This window comes from Nothobranchius furzeri, chromosome 5 (genome assembly GCF_043380555.1).
Source record: "Nothobranchius furzeri strain GRZ-AD chromosome 5, NfurGRZ-RIMD1, whole genome shotgun sequence".
Taxonomy (NCBI): Eukaryota; Metazoa; Chordata; class Actinopteri; order Cyprinodontiformes; family Nothobranchiidae; genus Nothobranchius; species Nothobranchius furzeri.
The window spans coordinates 12,708,337-12,727,162 of record NC_091745.1 but is presented as its reverse complement, the minus strand read 5'-3'; the positions used below and the strand labels follow the sequence as shown (position 1 = coordinate 12,727,162).

The following is an 18,826-nucleotide window of genomic DNA, read 5'->3' as shown; positions in this document are numbered from 1 at the left end:
AAGGCAGCACACACACTACAACACTAAATCAATATTATATTATTTGAATTAATTAACAATATACAGTGATCATTTATTTTGATAAAAATGTGTTGTGAGGCGTTTTACGGTGTTAGATAGTAAAACAGCCTTTTAATAGTAAAAAAAATGACTTTTTCTGAATTTCTCCTGTATTAAAAAATTGAAAGCGTACAACTATGCTGCGTTATATTCACCTGGACACAGCTTGTCTGTATATTTTTCACCGCGGAGTTGTCCTTTTTGAATGAGGAACATAGTTATGGGTTTGTGCCGATTTTCTCTTAACGAGAACATTCTTATAAACAGACGTGCTAAATTTGGCAAGCGCATGATACACAACACGGAGATTCACGATTGCATCTAGTCAATCAGAAGTAGAACACCGTAGACTGACGCAGCAAAAAAAAAAACATGTTTAACATTCACTATAACAAACTCAGCTAAAACACTAAGTCCCATATTTGATCTGCATGTAGTGATGGACCACTATATTTAGCTTATTTTCTGTTACTTACCGGGCTGGCTCTTCCTCTGCTGCATCAGCCCCCACATGTTTTCGTCTCAAATGTTCACTTAGGGACGTCGTGCTTCCGTGCCATGCTAGATGGTTTTTGCATATTTTGCAGGTCAACCGTCTTTTCTTGGCAGAAGTGCTAGAGTGAAGTGCTCCCATACTCGTGAGGTTTTTGTCCGGGGTTTCTCTTCAGTTTTGTCGCTTCTATTTTTCTTCCGTATTTCTTGTTCCGCCATCTCACAGCAAGATGAGCGTCAGTAACGTGTTACGTCATGAAAACCGAGGGCACTTATTGGCTTGTTTCTTCTTCTACTGCTCCACTGGTAGATCAGTGGCTCATTACTGCCACACACTGGCGGCAAATTTAACAGATTGTAACCGATGTCAGATTGTGGTAAAAACAGACTTTATGCGATAAAATGTGATTATTAAACAACTAATCGATGACTAAAAAAGTTGTTAACTATTTTAATAATCGATTATAATCGATTAAATCGATTAGATGTTTCAGCTCTAGCTTATAGATTACATTCCTAGAACCATGTTCTTGTAACGTCTTTACAACGTTATTTATGGTTGATGAAAGTTCTAATAATGCGTTTTAGACAAGAACCACATTATTGGAACGTCTTAACAACATTATTCGTGATTGACTAAAGTTCTCATAATGTTGTTTGAAAGCATTCGTGGGATCACATTCTCAGAACGTGTTCACAACATTATCTGAGCTTGACGAAAGTTCTCATAACGTTGTTAAGGAACATTTTTAGAACCACATTCTCGGAACATGGTAACATTATTTATGGTTTATTAAAGTTCTCTTAATGTTGTCAAAAACATTCTTAGAACCATGCTTTTATAATGTCTTTACAATGTTTTCTTTGATTGCTGAATGTTCTCATAATGTTGTTGGAAAACATTCTTAGAACCACGTTCTTATAATGTCTTTACAACGTTATTTATTATCGATGAAAGTTCTACTAATGTTTGTTAGAAAACAGTCTTAGAACCACATTATTGGAACGTCTTAACAAGGTTATTTGTGATTGTCTAAAATTTTCATTATGTTGTTTGCTAACATTCGTAGAAACACATTCTTGAAACGTGTTCACAACATTATCTGGGCTTGATGAAAGTTATCATAAAGTTGTTAATGAACATTTTTAGAACCACATTCTTGGAACATGGTAACAACGTTATTTATGGTTGATTAAAATTATCTTAATTTTGTTAGAAAACATTCCTAGAATCACATTTTTATAACGTCTTTACAACGTCATCTGTGATTGAAGTTCTCATAACGTTGTTAAAATACACTCTTGGAAACACGTTCTTTTAACGTCTTCACAACGTTATTCATAATTGATTAAAGTTCTCACTATGTTGTTGGAAAGCATTCTTAGAACCACATTCATATAATGTCTTCACAACATTATTTATGATTGATGAAAGTTCTAATAATGTTTGTTAGAAAACAGTCTTAGAACCACATTATTGGAACGTCTTAACAACGTTATTCGTGATTGAAGTTCTCATAATGTTGTTTGAAATCATTCGTGGGATCACATTTTCGGACCATTTTCACAACATTATCTGGGAATGATGAAAGTTCTCATTACGTTGTTAATGAACATTTTTAGAAACACGTTCTCGGAACATGGTAACAACGTTATTTATGGTTGATTAAAGTTCTCTTAATGTTGTTAGAAAACATTCTTAGAGCCACATTCTTGTAATGTCTTCACAATGTTATTTATGATTGACTACAGTTCTCATAACGCTATTAGATAACATTCTTGGAGCCACATTCTACTGACGTCTGTACAACGTTGATGGTTGACCCTTGTGACTTTTGACAGTTCCCAAGATGCTGAGACAGTGAATTTTGTACAGTTCATGGCATTCTCGGTCGGGTCATACCAAAGACTTTAAAAATGGGTCCCAATGCCTCCCTGCTTGACACTCAGCTTTAAGGGGTTGGATTGGGATAAAAAAATAGTTCCCGAGCCCAGCCACTGCTGCATCTCACCACTCCCCTCCAATGAGATCACCAGTATGTGATGATGACTATGGGACTTTCTCCATTTTCTTCTTCTTTTTTAATGCATTGCATCACCACCTGGTATCAGAACAGGACTCAGTATTGGAAGATAATCAAAAATCAAACAACTTGGATTCAGATCAGGGGCAAAAATGTGGTTGTAACGTAAGTCAGCTTTAAAACTAAAACAACTGTTTACCTTAACTAATGACATATTTTCCTAGTTTACATTATGTTGTTTGAAACCAAGGGTCTCATTATCTGAACTTTTTAACTTGTTGGATCGTGAATCTGTTTAAAAGTTTTGCTCTATATGTGGCAAACTACCCACACAAACACAGCTCGAAGGAGCTCAGAACAGGAGAGGTTGCTCGCTGCAGAACTACAAAGGCGGAGCTGCACCAGAGTCAGCCCCGCCCATTCACGCAAACTCTGCCTAGCCCACTGACTTCTTCTGTTTTTGTTTGTGTAACCTGACCCACATGAATTACGGCTGTTACTAGTTTACAACTGTTAATGCTATGTTCTATGCTCCAATAAAACAAGAATAATATAACTTGCTACATGACAACGCCTGAATATATCCCGAAATGAAAAGGTTTCTTTTAACAAATATCTGCCCACAGCCGCGCCAACAAAACTGGCATACAACAGCATTTAAGGCTATTGAATAGGTTCTGGTAGTGCTTACAAGTTTTGCTTTCCCCTCTGCTGATGCAGGTTCGACTCTCGGTGGGGTGGGCAGCAATCTATTTATCCAGCTGAAACATTTCATTTGTTTATATTTTAGTTGTAATGTTTATTTTCTGCAAAATATTTATGTCTCTAAAAGTTCTTTGAATTTGGTCGTTCCTTAACAGCATTTTAGTTGAAACTCTGCTCACAAATGGACTCACACTGGCGAAATAAACAAATAAATAAAAAAATAAACACATTAGTCATTATATTTTAAACAGTATACCAATTAATGGTTGTAAACATAGTACTGACAAGTGTAGCTAGAAAATAAGAAAAAGGGTTATAAGCTACCTCTAAACTTCCGCTACTGGGAGGTGAACCTGCGCAAAACTACATGCCAATCTGACTCCATAACCACTTCACCACTACATCTGATAACAAGCAAGTGGCGTTACATGTAATTGCGCCATCCAGTGTGTCTTTGTAGATGGGATGTGTAACCGGATTACAGGATACAATAAGATAATTAAAAGAGAAAATAAACAAATGGGCCAATAATTAGGTTCGGGGAGAATTGGAGGTTGTTTAAGAATGACTGGAGTCACGGGTATAGCATGAAACGGTTTATATACTAAATTTTAATAATAATGGGAAATATAACACATAAAGATAACACACAAAAACAGATGAAAACAATCGACAATAGTAAAATGCTCGGTATGAGATTTGATCATATGAGTCACAAGTCAGCCGGCGTCAAGTCAAATCCCCACGCTTGGGGTGAAAGTCAGAGTCCGGTGGTGCGATTTTTTCCTACCGCACCGTTGAGATTGTTCACAGAAGAGAGCAGTCTGCTCTTCAGTTACTTGAGATGTCCTGGTTCGTTCAGTGGTTAAGGCTCGCCATCTCCCTCGTCAGGAAGAAATCCAGTTCTCGTTCCAAGTGAGCGATCATAGGAGTCGGGATCAAACCCAAGGAAAAAAAAAACCCAGCCTGTAAACAACAGGACTGTTAGCAAGTTGGCATCGACCCTTCTCGTCACATCACAGCATAAAGTCTTACAGACTTAAACAAATGCTTCACTCTATTGGCATAGCCAATCATGTTTGGGTTCACAGTTCAACTAACATAACATCAATTTGATTGTCTATTAAAATAATTCTCAGTAGCTCTGGAAATATAATTACATATGACAACAATTGTTCAGCTCAATAGGCTCAGTTAGATTCTATTACTCTACACTATTCAACAAGAAATACATTCATGACAACAAGGATACATTTAGTTGTGTTTCTATACAGCATTGTGACACCTTGTATATCTGTAACACAATAAATAAATAAATAAATAAATAAATAAATAAATAAATAAATAAAATGTTCTATAACAAAATTCAACAAAATATAAATCCTGGTCCTTTGGTCCACCTTTGTAAAATAATTCCTCCCTAATCAGTTAGCTTTTATTTATTTTTATTTATCTATTTTTTTTTATTATTAAATGTTTGGTTAAGGGACGCATTGCTAATTCTATGGCGTTAGCTATAACGCCCCTGAGGACCTTGTACATCTAGGCCGTACCACCATTAACTGGCGGTTTGAGCCGTTAACTCCTGGGAATCCCATATGCCCTACCGCCGTTAACTGGCGGTTTGAGCCGTTAACTCCTATATGCCCTACCACCGTTAACTGGTAGTTTGAGATGTTAACTCCTGGGATCTAACGTCTAGCAGCCCACTGCTGTCACCTCGGTTGCTGTAATTAGCTTTTTGAATTTAATAATTTACTGAATTTAATCTCATTCACTCACCAACGCGCTCCAACGGTTCCCTCCTACAGAGGATTGGTTCACTCTGTCGTCTCCACACAAATCTATAAGAATGGAATTAATTTGATAAGCTATTTAAGTTTCCTTTTTTTTTTAAGTTGCATCGTTAGCTTTTTCTCTTCTTTTTTCTTTACTCACCGCGTTGGTTCCAAGTTCCTAGCTCTTATTAGAAGGAGTCAAGTCCGCCTCTCCCTCTATCTATGCGGCACCCAAATCAGGGTTCTTCACGGCCTCGACCGTTGTATTTTTTTCTCTCTCTCTCTCTCTCTAACCGCTCAGTCTTTGCTTTCTGTATCTGCGTGCTGCACAGCCGTTTGTCTTTCCTCTCGCTCAGCTGCGTCGCACGGTTTTATTTCGCGGAGGCGGGACTTATTTCTCTCAGCCAATGAAATTTCAGATTCCCACCTGGACCAATAGTATACAGCTTTCCTCTTCTGTTTCTGTTAGTGATGTTCAAGATTCTTGTTTTAACCGATGTTTAATATTAAACTCGTTATTTTAGTTATTCACCCTTCCAATAATTCATTATGAAATTATCTATTAGTTAATTAGATATCTATTAATTAGTATTGTTAATTTCCTTAATTTATATTTTATATTTTATCTAAATTGAGGATGGATCATATTAGTAAGCCAATTAGTTAATACCTCATTAAGGTTCTAGCTTATGGGTTACATCCTCCCCCATTAAATATCATGCACGTCCCTGTGCATTGTTTCTACGGGGTACACAACTTCTTGAGTAAGAGAGTCAATAAAAGCTTTATTAAGTCCTTGGAAAAGGGACCTAACTACGGTCACTAGTGGATTGCCCAATTGAGAGTAAGTTAGTCTTTGAGTAGGCTGACTACTTCGTTCAGATCTCCTGACATACATCTCTGGTTGCACAGTATCATGCTCATCCGTTTCGGTTTGATTCTCAACTGAGACAGGACGAAGTGAGCTCTCTGTTTCCGACAGAGCTGATGAGCTATTCTCTAAGACTTTGGTCTTTTCAGATGTATGTGTCTGATCGTGTATGATGGGTTCAAAACTTACATCACGTTGCTGCGACTTTAGGACACCATCCAATTGAGGTAAGTTTGTGTTAGTTTCATCCCCCGTTTCTACGTCAGGTAAGTATACTTCGTTTTTTTTCGTTTTTTCAGGTAAGTATGTTGCTGCTTCTTTCACTCTTTCAGGTAAGAATGTCGCAGTTTCACTCATTCTGTCAGGTAAGAATGTTTCGGTGTTGATGCCTTTGTCAAGTAAGGACAATTCAGCATTTTCATTACCAGCTAAGGTTGGTTCCTTGCGATCCCCTGTGTGTAAGGATAGTGTGTTTTGTTGTTGAATATTATTTACCGGTCCTGAATCTGCTATGAGTTCCCTATTTGGCAAGGTGACCGCTATTTGATAGGATGGTCGGTTTAGCACTTGTGGAAGATCAGAGTAATAAAACTCATCTACCTCTTCGTCAAGTGGCTCATCTGGGTCAGGTTCTAAGGCTGAACTCTGTCTTGTATTGGGTCTGCTAGGTTTCGTAACGCGTTCTGTTTCATTTTCTAATGAAGAGAGAAAACCACAAGGCAGTAAAAGATCTCTGTGGAGTGTTCTGTTGGGTCCTTCTCCGTTCTCTGGTTTTACAGTGTATACTGGCAAGTTTTCCATCTGTTTGAGAACTATATACACTGTTTGCTCCCATTTGTCTGCTAATTTATGCTTTTCTCTTAAGCGAAGATTTCGGACTAAAACACGATCTCCCACACCTAGTGTGGACTCACGAATGTTTCTGTCGAACCGTTCTTTGTTCTTCCTCGCTGTTTTTTGAGAGTTTTTTATGACAATGTCATAACTCTGTTCCAGATGACTCTTCAGTTCTTTAACATACTGAGAATGAGTTATAGAGGGCTTGTTCAAATGCGGTAACCCAAAGGCAATATCTATAGGCAACCGAGGCTGCCTGCCGAACATTAGCTCGTAGGGAGAGTATCCCGTCACGTCATTTTTTGTACAATTGTACGAGTGAGTAAGTGGTTTTACAAAATCGCGCCAGTGATGTTTCTCAGTGGCTTGTAAAGTTCCCAACATGCTGAGTAATGTACGATTGTACCGTTCAACGGGGTTGCCACGAGGGTGATAAGGGCTCGTTCTGACTTTACGGATACCAAGTAAAGAACAAAGTTCCTTGATTGTACGTGATTCGAAATCCCGTCCCTGATCACTATGAAGACGCTCAGGAAACCCGTAGTGGACTAAAAAATGTTCCCACAGGTTCTTCGCGACGGTGGTGGCTTTCTGATCTTTGGTTGGGATGGACACTGCATACTTTGTAAAATGGTCTGTAATCACTAAGACATCTTTAGTGTTCTTACTGTCTGGTTCTATGGAGAGAAAATCCATGCAAACTAACTCCATAGGTCTGGTGGTGGTAATACTCACCATTGGAGCAGCTTTGTCAGGGAGGGCCTTCCGACGGATACATCTTTCGCAAGTTTTAACTTTGATTTCGATATCACTAGCCATTCTTGGCCAGTAAAAACGGGACCGAATGAGATCTGTCGTACGTTCAACCCCAAGATGCCCCATATCATCATGTAGGCTTTGCATGACTGTTGAACGTAATGAATCAGGCAAGACTAACTGCAATGATGTCTCTGGTCCTAATTGGCGTCTCCGGTACAGTAAATCATTTTGAAACTCAAACCGTTTCCACTCTCTCAAAAGGTTAAGAACCACCGGGGGTTCTGCAATAGTATCAGTTGGCGGTTTATTGTCAGTCATAAGCAGCTGAATGACTCGGCCAATGGTTGGATCTTTCCTCTGCAAGGAGACAAGGTCAGCATGGTTATACTTGGGCACAGCAAAGAAACTGTCACTATTGTCTTCCAACTGGAATAGGTCTGGAATGGCCGCTGCAGACATGGCAAGTGACTGAACTAAACCACAAGGAGAATCAGTCTCATCCAAGACCATGTGCTTTTGGCATGTTGCCTTCACTGCTTCGGCTTGAAGTTGAAGCTCGACTTCTTTGACAGAGGATAAAAGATGAGATCGGAACTCATCTAGTCGTTGGCATTCCTCAGTGAATTTTGAGTTGTCTTCAGGTTTATCATGCAGCCTCCTAGACAGGCCATCCGCGTCAATGTTCTGTGTACCTGCACGGTATCTGATGTCAAAATTATAGGTGGACAACGCAGCTAGCCAACGATAGCTCGTTGCATCGAGTTTTGCCGTTGTTAAGAGGTAAGTTAACGGATTATTATCAGTAATGACAGTGAATGTGTTCCCATACAAATAGTCATGAAACTTATCTGTTATGGCCCACTTTAAGGCTAGAAACTCCAACTTGTGCGCAGGGTACCTAGTTTCACTAGAGCTTAAACCGCGACTTGCATAAGCGATTACCTGTGTGACACCGTTTTGCACTTGGTATAGCGCTGCACCGAGTCCGGTCGTACTAGCATCTGTGTGTACTAGATATGGGAGTTTTGCGTCAGCGTAGCCAAGAACTGGCGAAGTGGTAAGTTTTTCAATAATAGTTTGAAAGGACTTCTCACAGTCTTGGCTCCAACGATTCCCAAAGGGTTCTTTGGGGTTCAAGTACTTTGATCTACATGGTGGTGTTTTAAAGTTTTTCCGTTTGGGTGGATAACCAGCCGTGAGAGATGTTAGTGGCTTGACAATATTTGAGTAATCTTTAACGAAGCGTCGGTAATAACCGGTAAATCCTAAGAAAGATTGGAGTTCCTTCAAAGTCTGAGGCTTCGGCCATGTTTTGAGTGCTTCCACCTTATCTGGATCGGTTTTTATGCCATCTCGAGATACTATATGTCCAAGATAACGCACAGATGTCTGGAAAAAACGACACTTATCTGGTGATAGCTTGAGTCCGTATTCTCTAAGCCGTTCAAGAACGTGAGAAAGTCTGGTTTCGTGTTCTTCCAAGGAGTTGGAAAAGACGATCAAGTCGTCTAGGAAAACTAACACTTCCTTCAGATTAATGTCCTTCATACACTTTTCCATAACCCGTTGGAAAGTGCTTGGAGCATTTGTTATTCCTTGTGGCATACGGTTAAATTCATAAAACCCAAACGGGCAAACAAAAGCAGTTTTAGGTTTATCCTTTTCACACATCTCTATTTGATAGTAACCTGACTTGAGGTCCATCACAGAAAACCACTGTGATCCAGCGAGAGCAGAAAAGGACTCCTCCAAGTTAGGCAGGGCATATGCGTCGCGAATGGTTTGCAGATTAAGCTTTCTATAGTCTATACATAGACGTACCTCACCATTCTTTTTCCGAACTACCACTATTGGTGAGGCAAATGGAGACTCGGACTCTCTTATTATACCGGTTTCCAAGAGGGCTTCCAAATGTTTTCTCACGGCTTCATAATCATGTGGATGGATCGGCCGAGATTTCTGTTTGAATGGGGTCTCGTCTTTTAAGTTGATGTGATGTCTTATCTGTTGTGTATGACCAAAATCAAGATCGTGGTGCGAAAACACATCGGAGTAAGTGTTAAGTTTGTTGGTGATCCTCCCTTTCCATTCTTCGGACAAGGGCGAAGTACCGAAGTCAAAACTGAGAGGAGGGTTTGAAGGTGAAGTCTGTTGCTGCAAACTACACGCCGCAAGTACTTTCTGATCACTTTTGTCAGGTTCTGGATATGGCATAACACGATCGGCTTTAACTAACTCAGCGATCACACAGTTAGTGGGTAATGTGATGTCATGGTTAGTTTCGTTTCTTAGTACAACAGGTACTTTGTATGGACCATGTGAAGGTAAGGAAATGAGGCAACAGTCTACAATTATACCCCCTGGTAGAGAACCATTGGTGGGTTGTTCAATGAGTGCATAAGGCTCATGCTTGTTTTGGCTGGGTTGCATAAACCCTTCTAGTAACAGTTTTTTATTTGCAGGGAGAACTTCTTGGGTTCTCCCTCGAAGCTTCACCACACCAACTCGTCCATCTTTGCTTTGTTTTTTTCTGACTGCTAAGGCTTTTAGCACGTGTTGGTACCCATAAGAGAGTGCCTTGGAATCAGGTAAGTTATTGGCAGACAATTGCTCATACAAAGGATCGAGTGTGTTTGTGCCAATGAGTAGTGGTGTATCAGAGTTTGAGCTTATATCCGGAACCACTAACGCAAGGGTAGGTAACTCAAGTCCAGACTGATCGAGCTCTTTTGGAAATGTGACACTTATCTCTATGTATCCTAAATAAGGAACTGCTTGACCGTTTGCGCCCTCGACTTCTAACAGATTACTGATGGGTTTAATTGAGAGGTCAGGTAAGTGTTCTTGGTAAAAAGAATTGGCAATGGTGGTTACCTGGGACCCTGAATCCAGTAAACAATTACATTCAACACTGTTAACTGAGACTGTAGCTGTGCATCGCCCACCCACTAATCTTTTGGGAAGTTTTGGCACTGAATGAGCATGAACTGGCTTGCAAAAAAGTCTCTCTGTCCTTTCCTTAGAGGGACTTGGTTCTACTTTAGCACCTATCTGTCCCACGATAGGAGCTTCTACCGGTTTAAAGGAGGAGACTGAGCAATTGGCTTTGACATCTCCCACTCGCGCTGCTTCTGTCTAAGAGCAAGTCTTTTAGTTGCAACTAGTGCTGGATTTGGCTCGTTGCTACAGCTAGAAGCTATGTGCCCATCTTCTCCGCACTTAAAACAGTATCCAGGCTTTGGTCTGGGCACCACTGCTGTTATCTGCTGAATCTGTTTGGGCTCATCTGGAATTTTAGTCCCCACACGGGGTTTTGACTCTTTTTGAGTTTTCTTTGCCTTTTTATCTGTGTTGTTAACCTTAAGCTGTGCAATTTGGCTCCTGAGCTCAGCGATTTGTTTGCGTAAGTCATCACAGTTATCATCTATTTCCAGTTCACAAGTGTTTTTACTCTGAGAGCACGTTGTTTGCACATTTGAATACACTCTAGTTCGTTGTGCCCCTAAGTGTTGTTTCATGCGTGCTGCTTTAGTAGCCTGTTTGTCTTCTTCAGTGCGCAGTTTGAGGAGAAGTGCTGTAAAATGAGGCGGGTTGTCTTTCTTTTGTTCGAGTTGCAGGTTTGAAATCAGCGAGCTGTCCCAACAGCCTCTGCAAAACTGCTTGAGCAGCTGCTGGTCGGCGTCACTGGAGGAAATTCCATTCCTCTGAATAACTAGGTTTAACAAGGTGTATAACCTCTGAAAGTAATCGGAAGGTTTTTCACCACTGTCCTGGTTTGTGTTTAAGAAGCGAGCAAAGAGCTCGTCGCCGTCTTCGACAGCTGCGTAAGCTGAATCGAGATGTTCAAGGTACGTTTCCGGGTCGGATTTTGGACTAAGAGCTTTAACGATGCTCGCTGCTGGGGCTGACAGACTCTCCACGATTCTTCGTACAATTTGGGACTTGGTGAGTGAAGGATCATTTATGCATAACACTACACTACTACGCCAAGTATCATAGTCAGTTTCAAAAGAAGGGTGTGGAACTCGCCCTGAGAACGGTTTTAGTCTGTATTGTGAAGTAGGCGGAGGGATAACCTCACTGCTTTTAACAATGTGTTCCACAATAACTCGCTGAACCTCAGGTGTGTTTAAAAGATTTGGTGGAATGCAAGGGTTTTGTTTTCCAGTCTCTGTAGGTGGACAATTGTCCTTTGAGTTGTTCATATAGTTAACTTCTGGTGTTAAAGGCAGGGAATATGTAACTTGGTCACTATGGAGCATTGGCTCTGGTTCAGTGACTGGTTCAGATGCATGGGTATCCCTTCCTAAAGATTCCCCAATTTTTGCCAGTTCCTCCATTAGAAGGTCTTTAAATGATTGATTGCTACGCGCAGCTATGTCCCTGAGCTCTGACAGATAGGCATCAGTGGCAGATGTGCTAGTTTCTAGACTGTACGCGCTGGCTAGGTCTTGAATATGGAAGAAAACATCTGGGTTCCTAGTACAAGGTTTGTCATAGGGTAAACATTGTTTCTTTAATTCCTTAACAGTGGCTTCATGTTGAAACTCCACAATAATCTGATCACAGTTTGGTAACTTAATGCGCCTGTTAACTGGTCCGAATCCTTCCATAAACCCAAAGACTTCGTTATCAAGGTCTGTATCAGTTAACCCACTGATTAAAACAGCATTTGAAACTTTGACCTTTTCTGTTTTCACAACTTCCATTTTAAAACACTCAAAAGTACCAATAATGCCAAAATGGCAAACCACTGTGACCTCCAGGCACTCTTATGATGTCAGTCAATGGTTAGCTAAGGTAACAACTCTACAATTCTCCTGGCTGGCTCGCCAAGTTTTATGTAACCGGATTACAGGATACAATAAGATAATTAAAAGAGAAAATAAACAAATGGGCCAATAATTAGGTTCGGGGAGAATTGGAGGTTGTTTAAGAATGACTGGAGTCACGGGTATAGCATGAAACGGTTTATATACTAAATTTTAATAATAATGGGAAATATAACACATAAAGATAACACACAAAAACAGATGAAAACAATCGACAATAGTAAAATGCTCGGTATGAGATTTGATCATATGAGTCACAAGTCAGCCGGCGTCAAGTCAAATCCCCACGCTTGGGGTGAAAGTCAGAGTCCGGTGGTGCGATTTTTTCCTACCGCACCGTTGAGATTGTTCACAGAAGAGAGCAGTCTGCTCTTCAGTTACTTGAGATGTCCTGGTTCGTTCAGTGGTTAAGGCTCGCCATCTCCCTCGTCAGGAAGAAATCCAGTTCTCGTTCCAAGTGAGCGATCATAGGAGTCGGGATCAAACCCAAGGAAAAAAAAAACCCAGCCTGTAAACAACAGGACTGTTAGCAAGTTGGCATCGACCCTTCTCGTCACATCACAGCATAAAGTCTTACAGACTTAAACAAATGCTTCACTCTATTGGCATAGCCAATCATGTTTGGGTTCACAGTTCAACTAACATAACATCAATTTGATTGTCTATTAAAATAATTCTCAGTAGCTCTGGAAATATAATTACATATGACAACAATTGTTCAGCTCAATAGGCTCAGTTAGATTCTATTACTCTACACTATTCAACAAGAAATACATTCATGACAACAAGGATACATTTAGTTGTGTTTCTATACAGCATTGTGACACCTTGTATATCTGTAACACAATAAATAAATAAATAAATAAATAAATAAATAAATAAATAAATAAAATGTTCTATAACAAAATTCAACAAAATATAAATCCTGGTCCTTTGGTCCACCTTTGTAAAATAATTCCTCCCTAATCAGTTAGCTTTTATTTATTTTTATTTATCTATTTTTTTTTATTATTAAATGTTTGGTTAAGGGACGCATTGCTAATTCTATGGCGTTAGCTATAACGCCCCTGAGGACCTTGTACATCTAGGCCGTACCACCATTAACTGGCGGTTTGAGCCGTTAACTCCTGGGAATCCCATATGCCCTACCGCCGTTAACTGGCGGTTTGAGCCGTTAACTCCTATATGCCCTACCACCGTTAACTGGTAGTTTGAGATGTTAACTCCTGGGATCTAACGTCTAGCAGCCCACTGCTGTCACCTCGGTTGCTGTAATTAGCTTTTTGAATTTAATAATTTACTGAATTTAATCTCATTCACTCACCAACGCGCTCCAACGGTTCCCTCCTACAGAGGATTGGTTCACTCTGTCGTCTCCACACAAATCTATAAGAATGGAATTAATTTGATAAGCTATTTAAGTTTCCTTTTTTTTTTAAGTTGCATCGTTAGCTTTTTCTCTTCTTTTTTCTTTACTCACCGCGTTGGTTCCAAGTTCCTAGCTCTTATTAGAAGGAGTCAAGTCCGCCTCTCCCTCTATCTATGCGGCACCCAAATCAGGGTTCTTCACGGCCTCGACCGTTGTATTTTTTTCTCTCTCTCTCTCTCTCTAACCGCTCAGTCTTTGCTTTCTGTATCTGCGTGCTGCACAGCCGTTTGTCTTTCCTCTCGCTCAGCTGCGTCGCACGGTTTTATTTCGCGGAGGCGGGACTTATTTCTCTCAGCCAATGAAATTTCAGATTCCCACCTGGACCAATAGTATACAGCTTTCCTCTTCTGTTTCTGTTAGTGATGTTCAAGATTCTTGTTTTAACCGATGTTTAATATTAAACTCGTTATTTTAGTTATTCACCCTTCCAATAATTCATTATGAAATTATCTATTAGTTAATTAGATATCTATTAATTAGTATTGTTAATTTCCTTAATTTATATTTTATATTTTATCTAAATTGAGGATGGATCATATTAGTAAGCCAATTAGTTAATACCTCATTAAGGTTCTAGCTTATGGGTTACAGATGCATGGTTTTTCTAGCAGTGTCTCAGCAGAAGTCATTTCAGAAATAATTTGTCAGAAAATTCACAGAATATCCAGATTTGAGAACCAAGACCAGACCCGCTTCAGGGGAGGAGACCAAATTGAAGCTGAGATGGGAGGAAAATGCGTGAATGAGGCCAAAAATGGCTTTGGCGTGTTTCTTATGAGGAAATGACAATATAACATGGTAAAAAGTTCCAAAATTTAGATTTTTAATTATATGGAACCTTTACAAAAACTGTTCAACTAACCTCTCAACTCCATCCTCAATCTTGCATTTTAGATGATATTAGCTATAACACCCTCTATGGGCGGGGCTGACTCTGGTGCAGCTCCGCCTTTGTGGTTCTGCAGAGAGCACTACTTGCAGAACTGTCAAAGAGAAACTATGATATAGTTTAGCTGTCAGCCTGTAGAAGTTCCTGCTGAACTTTATTCTGTTTCATGAACCAGGGTGACCTGGGTTTACGTTAAATTCAACTTTAAAACAGGGAGAAAACTTTAGTCTACCTTTGAGTTGGATGTTTTCTTCTTGTTTGCTTGTTTCTCCTCAGAGACACGAGGGATATAAGGAGATGACAAAAGTCAAAATGTCCCCAAAGGGAAGGGTCAGTTAGCTGGTTAGTGAAGGGGAGCTAGCTTAGCCTGGCCTGCCAGACTCCTCCTCTGTTTAATTCTATACAGAGAAAGGCTCTGGGAACTCTCTTATTCAAATAACCCCACCCACTGACAATTCTAACCGAGCCAATCAGCACTGAGCAGCGTTCGTCACACACCATAACGCCGAGTTTGTCATAAACATGGCGACTGAGGCGGAGTTCGCTGCGGCCCTTTCCTCTCTTATAAATGACTTGGACACGTTTTTAAAACAAGTAGAAGCGCTAAAAACATTTCTAAAAAAAAAGATGTTTGTGCCATTGCCAGACGCCATTTTTGACTACAGCTAAAAAACTACAGCGTTGCGCGGTACAGTCGGCATTTCTGTCTTTTTTCTGATTGGTTATTTTTGAGGTGGCTAGTCCCGCCCCTCATGTGCCTCTCTGCCTGTCAGTTACCAGACTCTTTCTCTGTGCAGAATTAGAGGACGATTCCGGCAGGCCAGGCTAGAGGTAGCTGTCATTAAAGACCTGATCCAGCCCATTGCCTCCTGCTGTTGTTAGCGTTGGGTACCAAATTCGGTACTTTTTAAGGTACCGACCGAATTCCATAGAACCGACTGAGCACCGATTCACGTCATTTGAAACGGTGCCTCGTTTCGGTACCCGTCCTTCATAACGAGAACTTACCTAGACAGCTGCGCATGCGCAAGAGCGTTATGTTGTCGGTCGCTGCGAGTCAGTTGTAAAAAGAGCAGCATGGTAGAAAGAACGCACGCTAAAGCTTGGGTCCACTTCACTAAATATGATGGGTAACTGGGTGATGATGAAACCAGCGACAACGATCTAAGTGAAACATCCTCATCTTAATCTGCTCCGGTAGGTAAATAAAATGTTTAAGATAATGTTAGCTTGATATGCTAGCTTCCCTTCCGCTAATGGTGCGTTCGCTTTCTCCTCGGAACTCCGAATTTCCAACTAGAAGAACCTGAACGCGCTCTAAAGTTTGGCTTCACTTTAGGGCTGCAACAACGAATCGATAAATTCAATGAAAATCGATAACTAAAAGCGTTGGCAACGAATTGCGTCATCGATTCGTTGTGTTGCGCAACTCTTCCAAAAGCCCCCCACCCACCCCCACCCCCCCCGGCCACCGTTACGCACAGACCGGAAGCAAGTCAGATCAGCGCGAGGGAGAGCCGGGTGAAGCAGCAAGACCCAAAAAAGTAAAAACTTCTAAAGTTTGGGAGCATTTTCAGTTAAATCAGGCGAAGACATTCGTTACCTGCAACGTTTGTAGGTCAGACTTGGCATGGCACGGGAGTACTACGGTGATGATGCAGCATCTTAAAAGCAAGCATGCCGAATCAGCGAGGAGGGAGAGAGCTCTGTGTCCGGGTAGGTTAAAAACTTTTCAAAAGTGATTCACCCAAGCCCCGGATTATTACACAGGCTAGACATGCAATAAGCTCGTAAAAAAGTCTATAAAATCGTAAGCGCAACGCTATTAGATAGGCGGGGGGGGGGGGGGGGGGGGGGGGGGAGACTCGCGCTGCTGCGAACCGGTTCCGCCGTCACATTCCCGCAGAAACTGGTTGATTACACCGGGGCCAGACTACTTGCACCACAATTAGAGGAGTGAATCCTCACTTGTCTCCCGATTCGATTCGATTACGATGGGTCAACGATTCAATTCGATTCGATATCCCGATGCATCACGATGCATCGCGATTATTTCATATTGATTTGTTTTCTTCGATAAATAGCAGATGTCAGATAATTGCTTCTTTGTTTTTTAATCAAAAACGTAATTGATACAACCTGCCAGCCCTCAAAAGCTCTCCATTCACAACAGGTTAGGACAAAACATTTTAAACATTTAAGAAGATTTAACAAAGTAAAACATCTGTTTCCTCATTCAACACCACGCCTCAGGCTGAGAAAAACACGCTTTGCAAAAACTCACAAAATCTAAAAAAGTACTGAAAACCTACAGGACCCAACATAATGTAATAATAAAATACATTGTTACAAGCCATCTTCCCAAGCTAGCTGACTCTTTAATAAACACTACGTCTCAGGGTTGACTTGTACTTCTATTTATGCGTGAGCGTGATTATCCAGTCGACCTGCACACTAATATGAGCTAATCAGCGATCATCTTTAACCTAAATTTAAATCCTGGCACACACACTTCTAGCAGCTCAAAGGAAGACTCTGTTCACACCCAAACACACCTCAGTCACCTGCAGCTTATACTATGCCCAGGTTAAAGACTCTAAGCTAAGTTATTAACCTCTTGGAGTGGGATTAAAAGTAACCAGCACAAGGGCGTCAGTTTGTTTTCAGAATTGCTGGGGACAATAACCATACACTTGAGTGGGGTTTAAAAATTGCTGGGGACAATAAAGTAGGCTAGCACAGGGGTCGGCACCCCGCGGCTCTGGAGCCGCATGCAGCTCCTCCATCCATCTGATGCGGCTCTCTGTGCTTGTGAAATAATGAATGGATATTTAAATAAAAAGCTTTATATTTTACTGCATTAATTTTACATCTGTAAGCTAATTCTAAATGTAAAGATTGTCTGCGTAAACCTGAACAGTTCCAACCCGGTCTTACTGTGAGACCGGGTTGACGCGTCACGCTTGTGCGTAATCATATCGGCGCTTCTGAGCTGCTTTCTGACCTTCCCCACCTACAAAGTTTAATTACAACAATCAAACGTGACAGAGCCTGGATTTGTATTCTGAACAGTCTAAACATGTTTTAAAAAGAAACGTAGGACAAAAGTGGCACCTGCTCAGTAAAACCACCAACAGGGTGAAAAATACCAAAAATTGAAGGCAGAGACAGGCTACAACTTCTGGATCCATTTTATATAAATCGTTTTATTGATTATCGTCTAATGAAAGATAATTAAGACGTACACGAGCGACCAGGCGCGTTGCATGCTTTTCAAAAGTGTGGGGGATGTTGTCTGTGCCTAAAATAAGTTCATGTTATTCATCTTGTTAGTTTAATTTCCATAATAGCGGAGCAGGTGCGAATTTTAGACGCATCACGCATGTCTCCGTTTCAAACATGTTTAAACTGTTCAGAATACAAATCCAGGCTCTGTCTCGTTAGATGGGTGTAACTAAAGTTTGTACTGAATGAAACTTCACATTAAACCATGTTGAAAAGTAAAGGATCCGATTAAATAGTTTCCCCCTCATTTACAGTCAGTACAGTGCAGTGCGCGTGGCTCTGGGGTTAATCATTAATATGTTACTGGACACGCTGGTCTGGTTGGTTAGACCAGTGTTTGAAGTGGAAAACACACACACACACACACACACACACACACACACACACACCAATTAAAATAATGCTGATAGCGTGGACTAGAAGACAGGTGATGGTTTACGTATTTAAATGATGATCAGGCTGATGTAAAATGTAATCTCCATCCACATCCAGACACAATCATCCTCTATTCTTTCTCTAGTTGCTCTGCTTTTGTCTGGGCTGATCAGCTGATGGTGTGCGCGGCACGCCTAACTAGCGGCTGATGCACATTTTACGCATTTGGAGAGGTGGACTGGATGCTTTGCGTTTACTGGAAGATGGTCCACTTAACGCACGGTTGTAGACTACATATTAATGACAAATGAATGAAAATTAAATTGGGAGTTTTTACTTCATATTTTAGAAATAAAAATGACGGGGGAAAACATTTATGATGTCTTTTTAAACGAAATTTTCTAGCGCGACCTGCCTGCTTCACTTAAGTCACTGCTTATTAAGGTCCGTCCAAAATTACCGTTGCCCACCCAAAAATGAAAACCTGGCG

The 18,826-nt window shown here is 40.7% G+C and overlaps 2 protein-coding genes across 3 annotated transcripts in view; one reads left to right on the top strand and one right to left on the bottom strand.

Moving 5' to 3' along the window:
• The window catches only part of LOC139069967 (uncharacterized), a 474,557-nt gene that overhangs the window by 345,762 nt on the left and 109,969 nt on the right, over positions 1-18,826 (bottom strand). The window lies entirely within an intron of this gene.
• The window catches only part of LOC107395278 (gastrula zinc finger protein XlCGF8.2DB-like), a 36,323-nt gene that overhangs the window by 1,765 nt on the left and 15,732 nt on the right, over positions 1-18,826 (top strand). The window lies entirely within an intron of this gene.